We start from the raw sequence: 6,509 nt of genomic DNA on the forward strand, positions 1-6,509 counted from the left end.
TGAAATACATACTTTAGGAGCGCCTGGGGGGCTCAGTCAGTTAAACGTCTGACTTCAGCTCAGGTCATTATCTCACGGTTTGTGGGTTCAAGCCCCACATCCGGCTCTGTGCTGACAGCTCAGAGCCTGGAGTCCACTCCCAATTCTGTGTCTCCCTCTCTGCTCCTCCCCTGTTCATACTCTGTCTCTCTCTGTCTCTCAAAAATAAATAAATGTTAAATTAAAAAAAAAAGAAATATATACTTTAAATGAGTAAATTGTGTTTTTTTTTGTTTTGTTTTGTTTTTTTACTGGTAGCAAGAATTACTATCACACTCCACTCACTGGGCCGGAGACCCTTGTGGTGTTAGCAAAAGACTTGCCATCGTGTCGCACACCACCCACACTTGTGAGTTCATCGGCCACCAGCGAGTAAATTGTATTTTTATGAATTATATCTCAATAAAATTGTTACCTCCAAAATCACTTATTATTAACCTTTCTCTTATCCCAGTGGCTACCATCAAAATGAATTTACTCTTGGGGTGCCTGTGTGGCTCAGTCGGTTAAGTGTCTGACTATGGTTCAGGTCAGGATCTCACGGTTCGTGAGTTCGAGCCCCGCGTCAGGCTCTCTGCTGACAGCTCAGAGCCTGGAGCCTGCTTCAGATTCTGTGTCTCCCTCTCTCTCTGCCCCTTCCCTGCTTGTGCTCTCTCTCCCTCTCTCTCTCTCACAAATAAATATTTTAAAAAATGAATCTACTCCTTTCTCCCCTAGCACCTTGTTTTCATCTGCATCGTCATTGTCTTCATCATCTTCACCATCCTCATCTTCATCATCATGTAGAAATTATTAAGTACTTTCTATACACCAGACACCATGCTAAGCACATTTCAAGGATTTTCCCATTTCATTTTCCTATCAATTCTTCAAGGTAGGAACAACTATATTTTTATTTTATTGACCAGGAAAACAGATCTTAAAAAAGTTAAGTGATTTTTCCAAAGTCACATAGTAAATGGGAAAAGTAATAGTTAAGATTTGTTGAGCAGTTATTATGTTCTGGGCATCATACTGAGCACTTCAGGAAACTTCTTCATCTTTACAACAACCCTATAAAGTGGGCCCCTATTTTACAAATCCAGAAACAAAAGCATTGAGAGGTACACTTGCCAATAAGGATCAGAATGGTGGCAAGTGGGGGAGCTGAGATTTGAACTCAAGTCTGATGTCAGAATCTCCACCATCCGCCACTACATTATATTATCTACCTATTCAGTGCATAACAATCCACTTATTATTATAGATGGTTCTGGACAGTGTGTTATGCTGGAATGAGAGCTACTTAGGGGCAGGGTCCCTGTACTAAGCCTTTTTGCAATCTCTTCCACCACCATCCTCATCCTCAAAACCACCCCTTCAATAGGGGCTTAATAGTTGCTTATTAAGTGCTTGTCTAGCACCAGTCGCTGTGCTAGGGATGAAGGATGAGAGGGTGAAGGAGACAGACAGCTACCCCCACTCACACAGAGCTTACAATCTAGAGACACACTCACAAGAGTTTTACATACAGCTTTTTAACCACGTCATTTTTTTTTAAAGTTTATTCATTTTGAGAGGCAGAGAGAGACGGAGCACGAGTGGGGGAGAGGCAGAGAAAGAAGAGACAGAATCTGAAGCAGGCTCCAGGCTCTGAGCTGTCAGCACAGAGCCTGACATGGGGCTCAAACCCACAAACTGTGAGATCATGACCTGAGCCGAAGTCAGATGCTTAACCGATTAAGCCACTCAGATGCGCCTTAACCACATCATTTTAATCAGTGCCATAATCCAGTATAGGAGGTTCTATTAATATGCTTGTTTTATAGATGAAGTAATTGAGACTCAGACATATGAAGTGACATGACCAAGGTCACACAGCTAGCAAGTGTGGGGGGTCCAGTCTTAAACCCAGCTCTGCCTAACTCAAACGTTATGCTACATTCTGTCTCCATTTTCCCCTCTAACTTTTCCCCCTTGCCCAGGCAGGGAGAGAATTAAATAAACTATTCTGCTCGTCCAGCTGAGAACACCCACAGTCTGTCCAGACCTGCTGACTCTCCCACTTTCTCACTGTCGCTTCCAATGACAGCCAGAGTCGGTTTGATGTGTTGGTGAAAGAGGGATGCTTTTGGAGTTTTATGGTTTCAGCATCTGAAGTCGCCTCTCTGCTGTAATTAACTATTTGATTTAGTCTGGTCAGTTAATAATTCCACAACTCTGGGGCTGAAGGCAAAGAAGCTAAGTGCATGCCTCCTTTATTGTTTTAAATGTTTATTTTGGGAAACTTAACTGCAGACCTGGAGAACAGAAAATGCAGGTCTGTCAGTGGTGACTGTGGGGGAGGGGATGCCAGTCTGTTGGCGGGGGCTTCTGATTACACTCAGGGCATAGAGGTGAGGAGCAGGCTAGAGGAAGGTTCCATTTATGAGCCCTGTCTGGAGAACAAAATGTCCTCTCTGGAGATTTTCAGGATTGGGTTTTCAGGATCCCAGGGAAATCATTTTGGGAATCCATGAGTGTAGTAGGAAAAAAATATTAGGCAGGGAGTCAGGAGGCTGGGGCTCTATTTCTGACCTTGAAGCAGATTCTTCCCCTTTCTAAGCCCTACCTAGTGTATTCATCAGCAAAGTGGAAGGTGGCCAGATTATTTCAGAGATGGGAAATTGGTTTCAGTTTTTCTATTGATTAGTAGTGGCTGGGGCTGAGCAAAGATAGAAAGCTATGATTGATTAGCAATGTCTGCCACGGATACAGGTAATCCGGGAATAGTGGAAGGAGGGTCATATATTGCCTTCCCTAAGCTACTCGTACATCTTTTCCAGCTTGGGTCTTCTATGAACTTTAGACCAAGAAGGGCAAAGATCAAGGACTATGCAGCCATCCGCTGGTATGAGGCAGCCAAGAGAGAAACCACCAAAATGACAATTTTATTAATTGTGATAATACATGATTCTAAATGTGGAGGAGAAAGTCTGAAAGGATTTACATCAAACCATTAACATCAAATCATTAACAAGGGGATGGTGTATATTGTGTGTTGATACGTGTATGGATTTTTTCCTTCTATGGATTTATTTAAACAATTAAAAAACATATAAAAATAATTTGAAAGAGACTACTTAAAGATTTTTTTCAAGAAGAGTCATAGCAGCATTATTCATGATAGTCAGAAATTGGAAACAATCCAAATGTCCTTCAATTGGAAAAGAATAAAGCATGATATATTCATACAATGGAATACTAGGCAAAAATTATACGGAACAAATGAATGGAACATGGATGAATTTCAAAAACATTATGTTAACCAAAAGCTAGACACATACAAAATACATACGGTATGATTCCATCCCCATAAAGTTCTAGAACAGGCAAAGTTAATCGATGGGGAGAGAAGTCAGAATACTGTTTATCTTTGGGGGAAACGGAGAAGATATTGACTGGGTAGTAAGAAAGAATGTTCTGGAGGATGAAAATGTTCTATACCAGTGTTGTCCAATAGAAATAAGATGCAATTCACAGCCGTGAAACACATATGCAATTTAAAATTTTCTAGTAGCCACATTTAGAAAAGTAAAAGAAAGGGTGCCTGGATGGCTCAGTCAGTTAAGCATCCAACTCTTGATTTCAGCTCAGGTCATGATCTTATGGTTCCTGAGTTCAGTCCCTGTATTGGGCTCTGCACTCAGAGATCCTCTGTCTCCCTCTCTCTGCCCCTCCCCTGCTCGCTCTTGCTCTCACTTGCTCTCTTAAAAATAAATAAATATTTTTAAAAAAGAAAGTGAAAGCTTAAAAAAGTAAAAAGGGAAAGGAAACAGTAAAATTGACATTATAATATATTCAAAGTATTACATTTCTACATGCAATTAATATAAAATTACTAACGATATATTTTACATTCATTGTTTATATTCTTCTATACCCAGTGTAATGATACTTACGGTACCATTGTGTTTATGGTATGTCTTAGGTTAAGACCAGGTGGATTTTAAGTGATGAGTAGACACGTGTGCTAAATGGTCACTGGAGTAGACAACACAGCTTTGTATCCTAAGCTGGGTTGTGGTTATATATAAAAAATGTATCAAGGGGCACCTGGGTGGCTCAGTCGGTTAGGCTTCTGACTCTGTTTTGGCTCAGGTCATGATCTCACAGTCTCATGGGTTCGAGCCCCACATTGGGCTCTGTGCTGACAGCCCAGGGCCTGTTTGGGATTCTCTCTCCTTCTCTTTCTGCCCCTCCCCCACTCACACTGTCTCTGTCTCTCTCAAAATAAAGAAATAAACTTAAAAAATATTTTTTAAAATGTATCAAAGTATACACTTAAAATGTGTGTGCTTTACTTTGTGTAAATTATAGGTTAATAATAAAAGAGAATGAAACTTGGGGCGCCTGGGTGGCTTAGTCGGTTAAGCGTCCGACTTTCGCTTGGGTCATGATCTCACGGTTCGTGGGTTCGGGCCCCGCGTCAGGCTCTGTGCTGACTGCCAGTTCAGAGCCTGGAGCCTGTTTCAGTCTGTGACTCCCTCTCTCTCTGACCCTCCCCTGCTCACACTGTCTCTCTCCTAGAAATAAATAACACATTAAAAAAAAAATTAAAAAAAAAAAGAGAATGAAACTTTACTAAAAAAGCATTTTAAACTTTATATTTTTAATGTTTTTTATTTATGTCTGAGAGAGAGAGAGCGTGAGCAGGGGAGGGTCACAGGGGGCTGAAATTGGGACTCCTGGCTGTCCCAGTCGGTAGAGCATGCAGTTCTTGATCTCAGGGTCATGAGTTCAAGGCCGACTTTGAGCATAGAGCTTACTTACAATAATAACGAATAATAAAACTAATAAAAGCGGTGCTAAAATGAAAGAGTGGAGATACAGTGAACAGGCAAAGAAAGAATAGGGTACATCCATAAATCTGTTTCTCATCCTAGCAGGGAAATCCACCAGCACTCAGGATCCCTACCAGTGGGTTAGAAAGCCACAAAAGATCAGTTTGTGGAATCTAATCAAGAGCTATTGGGACGCCTGGGACGTCTGATTGCAGTTCAGGTCATGATCTCTCTTGGCTCTTGGGTTCAAACCCTGTATCAGGCTCTGTGCCGACAGCTCAAAGCCTGGAGCCTGCTTTGGATTCTGTATCTCTCTCTCTCTCTCTCTCTCTCTCTCTTTGCTCCTTCCCCACTTGCACTCTGTTTCTCTGTCTCTTAAAAATAAGTAAACATTTAAAAAAAATTTTAAGAGCTTAGTGTTCAGTGTTCAGTATCATATCCTAATTTTCTAGTGTGTTACATGTAACTTGTAACTAATAACAGAAGTGGATACTGATAACTTTATTGAGCCCTTGCCAAATACTCAGGATGTTGCTAAGAACTTTCCTGCATGATCTCATTTAATCCTCTCCACAACCCTCTGAGGCTGGTTTTCCTTATGATCCTCCCATTTTGCAGACCAGGAAACTGAGACTCAGTAACTTGCCCACTCCACTCAGAAGAGGCAAAGTGGGGATTTCAACACAGGTCTCCCTGGCTTCTGGTCTGATATTTTTAATCACTTCCTCTACTGAAGGCTGAAAATGTTTTACTTGCTTTGTAACAGATAAATAAATGAAGAAGGAAAAGAAATAAACAGATGAGGGAGAGTGGACTCAAGATTATGTCTATAAATAATGTCACCCTTGCTCTCTGGCCTTCGGACATGTTCTCTTGAGGGAGAGAGGAAGAGGTGGGTTACATAGAGCTTCAGGCATTCTTATCTGAATGCCCATGGAAGCTTGCGTCACATGAGAATGCCATTCATCAGGAGTGTCCCATTTTCAAAAGGTTGAGAAGAGCTGCCATGGAGAGCCTCTGATGTCCCTTTCTTACTCTACAGATAGAGAGCAGATAGAGGTATCCTGCCCAAGGTCACACAGCTAGTACTTGGTGTCTCCATCTTCACATCGTCACTTCCATTGAATGAATTAAATATTCCTTGTCTGGGGCACCTGGGTGGCTCAGTCAGTTAAGCATCCTACTTCAGCTCAGGTCACAATCTCACAATTGTGAGTCAAGTCCCAAGTCGGGGTCTGCACTGGGCATGGAGCCTGCTTGGAACTCTCTCTCTCTCTCTCTCTCTCTCTCTCTCTCTCCCCCCCCCCGTACCCTCCCCCACTTGGGCGTTTTCTCTTAAATGTATATATACAATATTTATATTTATAATATATCATATTATAAATAAATATGTATATGCCTTTTCTACCACGTCACTTACTTTACAGGCATTTTTTTTTTAATTAAAAAAATTTTTTTAATGTTTTATTTATTTCTAGGAGAGAGAGAGAGACAACGTGAGCAGGGTCAGAGAGAGAGGGAGTCACAGACTGAAACCGGCTCCAGGCTCTGAGCCGGCAGTCAGCACAGAGCCCGACGTGGGGCTCGAACCCACGAACCGCGAGATCATGACCTAAGCGAAAGTCGGACGCTTAACCGACTAAGTCACCCAGGCGCCCCTACTTTAGA

General features: G+C 41.8%; 1 pseudogene; it reads right to left on the minus strand.

The window, feature by feature from the left end:
- Positions 1–289: 289 nt before the first annotated feature.
- Positions 290–433, minus strand: LOC120223694 (annotated as a pseudogene).
- Positions 434–6,509: the final 6,076 nt, after the last annotated feature.

The sequence above is a fragment of the Hyaena hyaena genome, unplaced genomic scaffold (genome assembly GCF_003009895.1).
Source record: "Hyaena hyaena isolate Hyena2069 unplaced genomic scaffold, ASM300989v1 scaffold_0, whole genome shotgun sequence".
NCBI classification, from domain to species: Eukaryota; Metazoa; Chordata; class Mammalia; order Carnivora; family Hyaenidae; genus Hyaena; species Hyaena hyaena.